We start from the raw sequence: 13,023 nt of genomic DNA on the forward strand, positions 1-13,023 counted from the left end.
TCACATAAAACCATATGTTTTGCACTGAATTTATATCTCTAATTTAATGTCCTACTCCCTGTCTGCTTCCCTTTTCACCAAAATTTTCACATTTTTCTTGTCTGTCCAGTATTTTTTATGCTTCTGATTTATATTTTGTAGTTACAAATTACCTTCTTATACATATTTACCTTATCGATATTTCCCATTAAAATTTTTTCTAACAAACAGTTGCTGAATCCCTTAAAGCGTCTAATTCTTAGAGAGTTGGAAATAAAGTCATCAAAATGAATTTCTTTACCTGAGCACAGGGCCAAGAACAGGAAAGGAAACAAAATGATTGCCTTCATGTTAGAGCCCGTTGTTTCAGACTTGGTTGTTGTTTGAGTTAAAGGTGAATCTTCAGTAGAGTTTTTGCAGAATAAATCGGACTTATAAGAACTCGTTATATATTTGAAAAATAGCCCCCCCCCAATTGCCAAATAGTGTCACTAAGTTAAAAATATTATAAGGTGTCTTTTATAGACTGGAAGGTGTTTATTCTTGAAAGAATTATAATTTTAAAAATTATCTTCACACCCTAGCTACCATAAATATTTAAGCCTTATTATACTTCTAATAAATGTCTTTCTCATAAGAAAAATGTAAATGATGAAACCCATCTGGGAAAGTGGTAAATTCTGAGTTCACTTGTGTTTATTAAGAGATGATTTATTTTCCATGAGTATTGTCATTGATCCTCTAAGTTTATATGTCTACATCAGAGACTCATTCCATTTTTCCAAAAATCAATTATGTGGCAACTATTGACCTCAAATTACATTTTAAAAACAAGTACAAATGCTTTGAGTATTTTTATTAGCAATTAATGAATGCCTCTAGTGAGAAATGATGGCAATATATTTTTATGAGGCAAAAGGAGACAATAGACTTTCTGTTTAAGAAAAAAATACTACAACTAAACTTGCTCGATCTATTATGCCAAACAGAAACTCATGTGAAAATCACCTTGAAATTTTCAGTTGAACACAAGCTCAGTATTATAACTAGAACATTTTGACCAAGATTGATGGCATATGTAAGAAAATGTCCAAAGAAAGGTGTACTTGATAAGGTGATATCTGGAAACTATGTAGCTTGAGGTTGGTTTGTATAAGTAGGAAATATAAAATATATGGAGAAGAAAGATATTATTTAAACTGCATAATACTTAATACCAAAATAAATTTCCAGTATAAATAAATACAGGATAAACATTTTAAGTTCTAAAAAATTTTTAATTTTGAGAATGAAGGTGAACCTAAATGATTCTTTAAATCAGCTCTAAGACATTCAAAATACTGTCTTCTGTTTACTATGAAGACATGGATTAAAATTTTGGTCTTGAAACTGACTCAAAAATCCTCACCTCATTGGTGGTGGAAATGTTGCACCAACGAAGGGAGGCACTCTTTTTTATGACTGAAATACAACTACAAACATGTTTGTAATCATGAAAAAATTTAAGAAAATGCTCACCTCACCAATATGAGGGGAATGGGTACCTAAAATGTCATATAGTAAAAATATAGAACAAGGTTATTTCACTAGTATTTTTGTTATGTATATCAAAATTAACATTCAGAAATTTTATAAATGAGAAAACTCTGAATATGAAAATTAAAAACTTATAGTAATTTATAATCATTAAGAATTCTATTGTCTAATTCTAATTACTGTGAAAATTATATTTTCTAATTATATTTACTGTGAAAATTCTATTTTCATTTCTGATAAATACAAAGGCTGTTATTTGGTGAGAGTTCAAAAAGTAGAAGCCAAAGAGCACATTATTGCCAAGATATAATGTCTACCTATTCCTCCTATTACTTCATTTCCAAATAAATCCTATTTATTGTTCTATGGATTGGTTGTCTTGTTTGAGATAACAGAGAGAGAGAGAGATAAAATAGTAATAAAGTCAGATGATCTTCAGTTCCTTCTTCTGTTAACTATGTGAGCTTATTATAGTAAATCTCTCTGCCTTCTTTTCATCTATTTGCCTCTTTTATATATTTTCTTATTATAAAATAACCATAATAATATCTCCAAAGAACTTCAGTTTTAATGCATGGATTGCTGTGCTTTGGTGGAACTCATTCCTACAATTTAGCAATCTAGCTTAAAATTTTTAGGATGTTTTATAGCAATCTGACTCTTGATTACTAAATTAATTACAAGTGATCTATTATGCATTTAAAGAGAAGGAACTTCTGTTCCTGAAAAACTACTGATTTTCTTTTTCAGATGAACACTTTAGGTACTATGTTTCTTGGCTTTTCTCTCAAAGATCACTCCTGGCAGAACTCTGGGGCACCAGACAAGGCGCAGGTGACTAAACTCTGGTTGGTTGTGTGTAAGGCATGCACTCTATCTATAGTATTATCTCTCTGAATTCCTTTTACTCAGTTCATTCTAATTCTCTGGGTGAAAGAGAAATAGTATAAGTCTGTCATGTCAGTCTCTATTTTCTAGGTTACTTAGTGTCCATGAAAAACTTTTTGAGGTTCATGTGGGTGCCAAAGCTCAAGCCTAGAGTAAGACTGCCTTACTTAAGGCCCCTGACATTTGTCAGTCAATTTGTTTATCTGATTATGTCACCCAGCCATTAGTTTCAGAACAATGAGACCCAGAGGCAGCAGATAATTGAGAATCTCAAGTTGCATCTATGTCGTGGAATTCATTTTCTTCATTAAGTACATAAAGCTTTCAAGCAAATTGAATATTCAATATATCCAATTTTAATATAACTTATTGAGATAGCATATTATGACACATATTATATGTTCCATTAATGTTAATTATTATGCTCGTCAGCATTTGAGATTAGAAATATGTTCACTGAAAATACATGGGGGCAGTAAAGAACAGTAAAATATAGAGTACAATTATGAGAGTTGAAAAAGAAATAGTTTATAATAATATTTTTTGATTTATTACCAAATCATTCATTATACAGGAAGCTTTTTATGTGGTAGACTCTAAATTCTAGAAATAAAATTTTAAATATAATTTCTTTCTCATCCTCAAAATAATCTTGCTCTCACTATCCTTATAAAAATCATAACATTTTAAAATATATTTATAGGAAGATTTGCATAATTTGGTCTTATTTTGATAATCAAATATATTACTCTTAGTCCTTCAGTTGCAAGCTTTCTATAATTCCTATTTCTTTTGGGGGGGAACATCCTGCAGCACTCAGGTAGTTTTTTTCCTGAAGCTGTGCTTAGAAATTGCTCCTTGCAGGCTCAAGGGACCATTCTGAGATGCTAGGAATCGAACCTGAGTCCATCCTTGGTCTGTCGTGTGCAAGGCAAGCACCCTACTACTGTGCTATCCTTCCGACCCCTACAACTTGTTTTTCAAGACTTACTTCCAGTTTCCTTCCTTACAATGTTCAATTATGAGTAGTCTTATATTTGAAAGGATTGAGCATATTTTTGACAAATTGCTTACAAAGATTGTCACCAAAGTAGCTATAGCACACCAGGTAGGATGTCTGCCTTGCATGTACCCTACCTGGATTCAATCTCCAGTATCCCATATGCTCCCCCCCAAACCTACCAGGAGTGATTTATGATCGCAGAGCCAGGAGTAATCCATGAGTGCTGCTGGATATGGCCCCAAAATAAAAGCAAAGGAACAAATAAAAGAAACAATGACTTTTAAGGATAGCAAGGATAAAAGTAACAATAACTTGTAAGGATAACTTATACTGTTCTTAAAATAAAGTTCTGATTCGGTACTTCCTCAGCAACATTGGTTTTGATTTGTGATTACCAAGTTTTTCAACTTCAAAATCTTATTTAAGATAAATATAATAATTTTGTTTACTGGATTCTTTTGAAAAATTTTTGAGTCATTATACATACAATTCTTAGAATAATGTCTAGGAAAAACTCAATGAATATTGAGCTCTGACATCAAATAAAGGAATTTTAAATAAAGTTTGCTCTAATTGTTGATAGTCCTCTACATAAAAAAGTTAAATTCAAGAACTATTTAAAAATGGGCAGCATGCCCAAGAAGTGTATGTTTTTATTGTACGTAACTGTTTGCACTATAAAAAGGTAATAGAGGGCCTGAGCCATTGCACACTGGACAAGACACTTGCCTTGCAAGGGTTCGATCCCTTGTATCCCATATGGTACCTTGAGCCTGCCCAAACTGGTTCCTGAGCTCAGTGCCAGGAGTAACCCCTGAGCACCACCATGTGTGGCCCCCAAAGCAAAAAAAAAAAATATATATATAAAATGGTAACTGAAAGCCAGTTTTTTTCTGTCAGCAGTTGTTTAAGCAGAGCCAGAATTAGTTTGTTATAAAGAAGTATTTTTCTACTTACATTGCTTCTTTATTTTAGCTGTTTTATCTCACCCATGAGTATGACAAACATACTCTTATTTCCAGGTATTGGTTTTTGTATTTTGTTATTTACATTTTGTTATTCATTTTTTTTGCAATACCCTTCCAGAAAATTTTCTTTTGTCTGAATCCTTTTCAACTTTTAGTTAAAAGGAAATCATTCAAATATTCCTTTTTCTCCAAAATTGTTCATAGTTTTACTATAATGTGTCACAAAATTGTTTCACTTATAAGTTTAGTAGTAGCTATTTGTAATAAATTATTTTTGATACCCCACTAAAGAATAAACTTTTTAAATATTTTTTTGGTTTTTCAGGCCACACCCATTTGATGCTCAGGGGTTACTCCTGGCTAAGCACTCAGAAATTGCCCCTGGCTGGGGGGACCAACAGGGACACTGGGGGATCAAACCGAGGTCCTTCCTTGACTAGCGCTTGCAAGGCAGACACCTTACCTCTAGCGCCACCTCGCCGGCCCCAAGAATAAACTTTTTTATTTTTTGTTTTTATTCAATTAATATTTTTATTTAAATGCCTTGATTACAAACATGATTGTGGGTGAGTTTCAGTCATATAAAGAACACCCCCCTTCAACAGTGCAACATTCCTATCCCCAATATCCCAAATCTCCCGCCTCTCCACCCCACCCCTCCTGTACTCTAGAAAGGCTTTCTACTTCCCTCATTCATTATCATTGTTAGGATAGTTCTCAATGTAGGTATTTCTCTAACTACACTAATCACTCTTTGTGGTGAGCTTCATGAAGTGAGCTGGAACTTCCAGCCCTCCTCTCTTTTGTCTATGAAAATTATTGCAAGAATGTCTTTCATTTTTCTTAAAACCCATAGATGAGTGAGACTATTCTGAGTCTTTCTCTCTCCCTCTGACGTATTTCACTCAGCATAATAGATTCCATGTACATGCATGTATAGAAAAATTTCATGATTTCATCTCTCCTGATGGCTACATAATATTCCATGTACCACAGTTTCTTTAGCCATTCCTCTGTTGAAGGGTATCTTGGTTGTTTCTAGAGTCTTGCTATGGTAAATAGTGATATTACCATACCATATTTACCAATGAATATAGGTGTAAAGAAGGGATTTTTGTATTGTGTTTTTGTGTTCCTAGAGTATATCCCTAGGAGAGGTATAGCTGGATCATATGGAAGCTCAATTTTCAGTTCTTGGAGGAATCTCCATATCACTTTCCATAAAGCTTGGACTAGACGGCATTCCCACCAGCAGTGGGAACACTGCCAACACTGCTTGTTCTCATTCTTTGTGATGTACGCCAATCTCTATGGTGTGAGGTGGTATCTCATAGTTGTTTTTATTTGCATCTCCCTGATGATTAGTGACGTGGAGCATTTTTTCATGTGCCTTTTGGCCATTTGTATTTCTTTTTTGTCAAATTGTCTGTCCATTTCTTTTCCTTGTTTTTGATGAGATTAGATTTTTTTCTTGTAAAGTTTTGTCAGTGCCTTGTATATTTTGGATATTAGCCCCTTATCTGATGGGTATTGGGTGAATAGTTTCTCCCACTCAGTGTGTGGCTCTGGTATCCTGGGCACTATTTCCTTTGAGGTGCAGAAGCTTCTCCACTTAATATAATCACATCTGTTAATCTCTGTTTTCATTTGTTTGGAGAGTTCAGTTTCCTCCTTGAAGATGCCTTTAGTCTCAATGTCATGAAATGTTTTTACCTACATGTTGTTCTATATACCTTATGGAATCAGTCTGATATCAAGGCCTTTAATCCATTTGACTTTTACCTTCATACATGATGTTAACTGGGGGTCTAAGTTCAATTTTTTGCAAGTGGCTAGCCAGTTGTGCCAACGCTACTTGTTGAAGAAACTTTCCTTGCTCCATTTAGGATTTCTTGCTCTTTTATCAAAAATTTGGTGATTTTATGTCTGGGGAACATTCTCTGAGTACTCAAGCCTATTCTACTGATCTGAGGGTCTGCCTTTATTCCAATACATGCTGTTTTGATAACTATTGCTTTGTAATACAGTTTAAAGTTGGGGAAAGTAATGCCTCCTATATTCCTTTTCCCAAGGAGTGCTTTAGTTATTCAAGGGTGTTTATTGTTCAAAATGAATTTTAAAAGTGTTTGATCCACTTCTTTGAAGAATGTCATGAATGTCATGGATAGAGGGAATCACATTAAATATGTATCATGCTTTGGGGAGTATTGCCATTTTAATGATATTAATCCTGCCAATTCATGAGCAGGGTATGTGTTTCCATTTTTGTGTGTCCTCTCTTATTTCTTGGGGTAGGGATTTATAGTTGTTTTTTTTTATTTTTTTTTTTTTTTTTTTTTTTTTTTTTTTGGTTTTTAGGTCTCACCCGGCAGTGCTCAGGAGTTACTACTGGCTCCATGCTCAGAAGTCGCTCCTGGCGAGCACGGGGGACCATATGGGACGCCGGGATTCGAACCGATGACCTTTTGCATGAGAGGCAAACGCCTTACCTCCATGCTATCTCTCCGGCCCCACGTTTTTTCTTTTTTTTGATAGGTCCTTCTCGTCTTTGGTCAAGTTGACTTCAAGATATTTGAGTTTGTGTGGCACTAATGTGAATGGGATTGTTTTCTTAATGTTCATTTCTTCCCTATCATTATTGATGTATAAAAAGGCTATTGATTTCTTTGTGTTAATATTGTAGCCTGTCACATTGCTATATGAATCTATTGTTTCTAGAAGCTTTTTGGTAGAGTCTTTAAGGTTTTCTAAGTAGAGTATCATGTCATCTGCAAACAGTGAGAGCTTGACTTCTTCCTTTCCTATATGGATGCACTTTATGTCTTTTTCTTGCCTAATCACTATAGCAAGTACTTTCAGCACTATGTTGAAGGGGAGTGATGAGAGTGGACAGCCTTGTCTTGTACCAGAATTTAGAAGAAAGGATTTTAGTTTTTCTTCATTGAGGATAATAATTGCTTTTGGTTTGTGCTGGATGATCTTAACTATATTGAGAAAGGTACCTTTCATTCACATCTTGCTGAGAGTTTTGATCAAGAATGGGTGTTGGACCTTATCAAATGCTTTCTCTGCGTCTATTGATATGATCATGTAATTTTTATTTTTCTTGCTGTTGATGTTGTGCATTATGTTGATAGATTTATGGATGTTAAACCATCCTTGCATTCCTGGGATGAAACATACTTGATCATAATGAATGATATTCTTGATGAGGCATTGGATCCTATTGCCAGGATTTTGTTGAGGATCTTTGCATCGTTGTTCATCAGGGATATTGGTCTGTAATTTTATTTTTTTGCAGCATCTATGTCTGATTTTGGTATTAAGGTGATATTGGCTTCATAAAAGCTGTTTGGAAGTGTTCCCGTTATTTTAATTTCATGAAATAGTCTGGCTAGGATTGGTAGTAGTTCTTCTTAAAAGGTTTGAAAGAATTTATTAGTAAACCCATCTGGGCCTGGAATTTTCTTTTTGGGCAGACATTTTTTCAACCTTTCACTACAAAGGTCTATAATAATCTAATGTATTAATTCAAAGAACCAAGTGCAGAATATGAGAGGAAGCCAGAGACTCCCACTAAAGTGATTACTAAGACTATATTTTAATCCCTTAATTTTGTTAGGTATAAAATAACCCTTCAGCTTCTTTGTTATTTTGCAGCCCGGTGTTCAATCAAACTGGATACCAGATACAGCATGCATTATGACAATGTATTGATAAAATACTCCCATTTTCACTTTTCCTTTTGTTTATGTCTTCTATTTGAACAAAAGATGGGACCACTGAGACAACGGAAAAAGACAACTGAACACCTCAGATGTATGTTACAGTTCCCACTCATCAAATACTTTTTTTGCAAATTACTATTATCTTATTTCTTTATATTTTCTTTTTTCTTCCTTTTTTCCTTGTTTTCTTTATTCTTCTTTTCTCTCCTTTTTGTTTCTTCCTCCCTCCTCTCCTTTCTTCTTCTTCTTCTTCTTCTTCTTCTTCTTCTTCTTCTTCTTCTTCTTCTTCTTCTTCTTCTTCTTCTTCTTCTTCTTCTTCTTCTTCTTCTTCTTCTTCTTCTTCTTCTTCTTCTTCTTCTCCTTCTTCTTCACTGGAACCTCTATTCACAAGACACGGCAGATGATACTACATAGGGAAGACACCTCTTATAGTCCTCAACACCACATTGCGTAGCACTACAGATGTGAAAACTAAGCTTATCCTAAAATGCTTCAGCCACTATCTAACCCTGAAAGCGTCATTTAGCAAAGATCACTGTGTCATTAAAAAATGCTTAGAAACACTAGAAATTAAAAACAGGAAAACTTCCCAACCTGGAGGCACTGGCCTGATTTTTTTTCCTCTTCTTTCACTTATTTTTTTCTTTATTTTTTACTTCTTATCTTTTTTCTTTCTCTCCTAATTTATAAGTTAGATATTTATTTATCTTTTCTTAATTAAATTATTTATTAAGTAACCAGAGCGTGTATGGAGCCTGTAGTTGTTCCCATGAGAGTATGCTTCAAGGGTGAAGAAACTCTACCTTCTAGGCCAAGGGAATTCCCTGTAACTTCCCCAATACTTATGTGTCTATGCAATAACAAAAACAAAAACAAAAAACCCACAAAGCCCTGCCACACCAAACATTCTTTTTTTACATTTTTTCCCTTTTTTCTTGTGGTTGTGGTTTTGGGGATTTTTATGGTTGTTGTTGCTGCTGCTGTGTTTTTGGTTATTGCCTGTTTTTTGTTTTGTTTTGTTTTGTTTTGTTTTTGTTTTTTGTTTTCGTTTTTTCCCCTTTCTTCTTCTGCACTGATATTTATAGTGAAGGGTGAAATTGCTGGGTGGTAATAGAGTGAATGGAGAAGACTAGGCATTGCTAGAAACTCTTGCAACCTTTAGAGTGGTGAGTAATACATTAAAACCATTAATATTAACATTAATATAAGAAGGTGATATAAAATTCAATAAACAAGTAGATCAAAGATAGACTTGTTTATTTTAAAAAAAATAAAAGAAAAAAACACCATCTTTAATAGTAGGTTGTCAATGCTTATTATCTGGGATTGTATCAATAAATCCCATGCAGTTTGTAAGACATCAAATATTATGCAGAAGATTGTTATTTTAAATAACAATGTAGTTTTAAGTAGCAATATAATTTTACTGCACTTTAATATTTTGTGATCCATTATTTTTATATTTTATGTAGTTTTAATTTTTGTTTTTAGGTAGGCAATGAATTTAACAAGAACTTCTTTATATTTCCTTTGAAAATCAAACTTTTAAGATGACTTCCAGAGGCTTGAATGTCAGAATTTAGTATCAGTCTGACTCCTTGTGGGTATTCAAAGAACTGTACCTTCTAAAATCTGAAATAAAATCTACAGTTACCATGTAGTCATTTATGTTAACATAGTGGATGACTAAAACATTATTTAATTGCCTGAAAAATAAATTTATAAGGTCATTAACTCAATTGCAAAATTAGTATTGCAAGCCTATGAAAAGTTATAATAACACACAATACACACATACACACAGATTATTTAACCCTGCCCTGAGTTTCACTTGCCCTATTTCACATCCTCCCATTCTACTGAAATTGCTATAAAAGATGCTTATTTTCATAATAGAACCACAAAGTATTTTCAAAACCAAACACTATTTATTTTAGAATGTACAATTCATAATCAAACTAATTTTCCTGGTTTCCTTAATGTACTATATCAGTCCTTTATTTCTTTTATTACCTTTTATGTTTTCTCCTGAATATTATGATTCCCCAAATTTATGCATGATTCTCTGAGAATCATAATATAAGAAAATAATAACATTTTCTTGGATTTCTTTTACTTCTGTTTTAATGACTATAGCTTTTTAATACAATTTAAAAATATTTCTTTCCCAAGGGTTGCTATAGCTATTTACAGGTGTTTATTGTTCCAAATGAATTTCAGAAGTGTTTGATGTACTTCTTTGAAGAATGTCATGCATATTCTTAGAGAGATTGCATTAAATCTGTACAATGCTTTGAGGATTATTGCCATTTTAATGATGTTATTTCTACCAATCCATGAGCAGGGTATGTCTCTCCATTTCCTTGTGTCCTCTTTTAGTTCTTGAAGCAGTGTTTTGTACTTTTCTTTGTATAGGTCTTTCACATCTTTAGTTAAATTGACTCTAAGATATTTGAGTTGGTGTGACACTAATGTGAATGGGATTATTTTTTAATGTTCATTTCTTCTCTATCATTATTGGTGTATAGGAAGGCCATTGATTTTTACATGTTAATTTTGTAGCCTGCCAGTTTGCTTTATGAGTGAGTCTATTGTTTCTAGAAACTTTTTGGTAGAGTCTTTTGGGTTTTCTAACTATAGTATTTTCTGCACACAGTGAGAGCTTTATTTCTTCCTTTCCTATCTGGATGATCATGATATCTTTTTCATGCCTAATTGCTATGGCATTTTCAGCACTATGGTGAATAGGAGTGGTGAGAGAGGGCAGTCTTATCTTATACCAAATATTAAAGGAAAGGCTTTTAGTTATCTCCATCGAGAATGATATTTGCCATTGGCTTGTAGTAGACAGCCTTGACAACATTGAGAAAAATTTCTTTAGTTCCCATCTTGATGAGAGTTTTTTTTTTTTTTTTTTGGTTTTTGGGCCACACCCGTTTGACGCTCAGGGGTTACTCCTGGCTAAGTGCTCAGAAATTACCCCTGGCTTGGGGGGACCATATGGGACGCCAGGGGATCGAACCGCGGTCCATTCCTTGGCTAGCGCTTACAAGGCAGACACCTTATCTCTAGCGCCACCTTCCCGGCCCCATTGATGAGAGTTTTTTTTTTTTATCAAGAAAGGGTGTTGAACCTTGTCAAATGCATTTTCTGCATCTATTGATATGATTGTATGGTTTTTATTTTTGTTGATATGGTGTATTATGTTGGTTACTTTGCATATTTTAAACCATTCTTGCATTCCTGGAATGAATCCTACTTGGTAGTCATGTGGGATCTTCTTGATGAGGCAAGAATTTTTTGCCAAAATTTTGTTGAGGATCTTTGAATCTGTGTTTATTAAGGATATTGTTATGTAATTTTCTTCTTTGTAGCATCTCTGTCTGGTTTGATATCAAGGTGATTTTAGCTTCATAAGCACTATTTGGGAGAGTCACAGACGGATTGATCTTGACACAAAGAAATCTTCTGGGATCCCTTGAAAGGTGTGTATTGGGGTTGGCTGAATGGGTAATAGAGGCCAAGGAGTCAAGTTGTTCCTTTTAATTAAAGCACAAGCTGGAATACTTATACTCAATTTCTTGACAGATAATAAGGCTAATTTACCAAAAAAAAAAAAAGGCACAGGGAAAAAATTGTTCAAGGTATATTTCTGACACAGCATAGTTTCGCTTTTGAGGCTGCTTCTTGCTATCAGTAGTTTCTCAGTAGCAAGGTCAGTTGAGAATTTTTTTGGTTTTATGCACACTGAACTGGGACCTGAAATGTTAACTCTTACTATGACTGCACATCTGCTAAGAGCAAAGTGAGATTTGAAGGTAATTATTCTGTAAGACTAAATAAAAATACTTGAATCTACACAAATGTTCCTCCTAAGGTGTGTTTATATACCTGAGTAATTTTTAAGAGAGACTCTAAGAAAAGTGAGTAATAATTATTAGATAAAGAATATTTGAATTCTGGGGCCTGAGAGATAGCATGGAGGTAAGGCATTTGCCTTGCATGCAGAAGGTTAGTGGTTGGAATCTCTGCATTCCATATGGTCCCCTAAGCCTGCCAGGAGTGATTTCTGAACGTAGAGCCAGGAGGAACCCCTGAGCGCAGCTGGGTGTGACCCAAAAACCAAACAAACAAAAAAGAATATCTGAATCCAGGTAAATTTCAATTTGAGTAATCATAGAATGCTAGGTGAAGGTTGTCTCAACTATTATTTATGCCACATCCCTTTATTTACCAAATGCCTCGTGGACAGCAACCAAGGTCTTTTCAGGGCCCTCATGTTTCAAGCATCTTGTCTTACAGGTGCTACTTTTATTAAACATCCTCTCTGCAAATACAGACTGCTTTGAAAAAATTCTGTAATAACAGATAGCTTTTAAAACATCATCCCATTGTCAATTAGAGCCTTTATAAACTTGGTGCCTTCCTAAATATCAGTATTTGTTAACACGGGGGATGTAGCATTTTCTTTTTCTTTTTTTTTTTTTTTTTGAGTCAAAATAAAAAGGAAGTCAATGAATTTTCACAATTTATAAATACTAAATTATTACAAATTGCTTCTTTTTAAAAGTTACTGAATTAAAGAATATTTGATTCATTTTTTGCCATGTAAAATAGTTGTCATTACAAATCTTGTTATGGTTTAACTTCTTGAACATATATTTATTTTAAACTCTAAATGAAATTCATCAACTACATGGATGACTTGTTAAGACAGATTAAAGAGTGAGAAGTCATAGTATTCTTTGTTAAGGCAATAAGAAAATTAGCAATAGTTAAATTTGGATATTAAGAAAAATTCAATTCAAAGCCAATTAATCATTGTGAATTAAATTATAACAATATAAGCATGAAAAAATAGTCAGAATGGGTTCCATATAAGCAAGTCATAAATACCTTGCAGATACAAATCAGTCAAAAT

The sequence above is a fragment of the Suncus etruscus genome, chromosome 12, assembly GCF_024139225.1.
Source record: "Suncus etruscus isolate mSunEtr1 chromosome 12, mSunEtr1.pri.cur, whole genome shotgun sequence".
In the NCBI taxonomy this organism is placed as follows: domain Eukaryota; kingdom Metazoa; phylum Chordata; class Mammalia; order Eulipotyphla; family Soricidae; genus Suncus; species Suncus etruscus.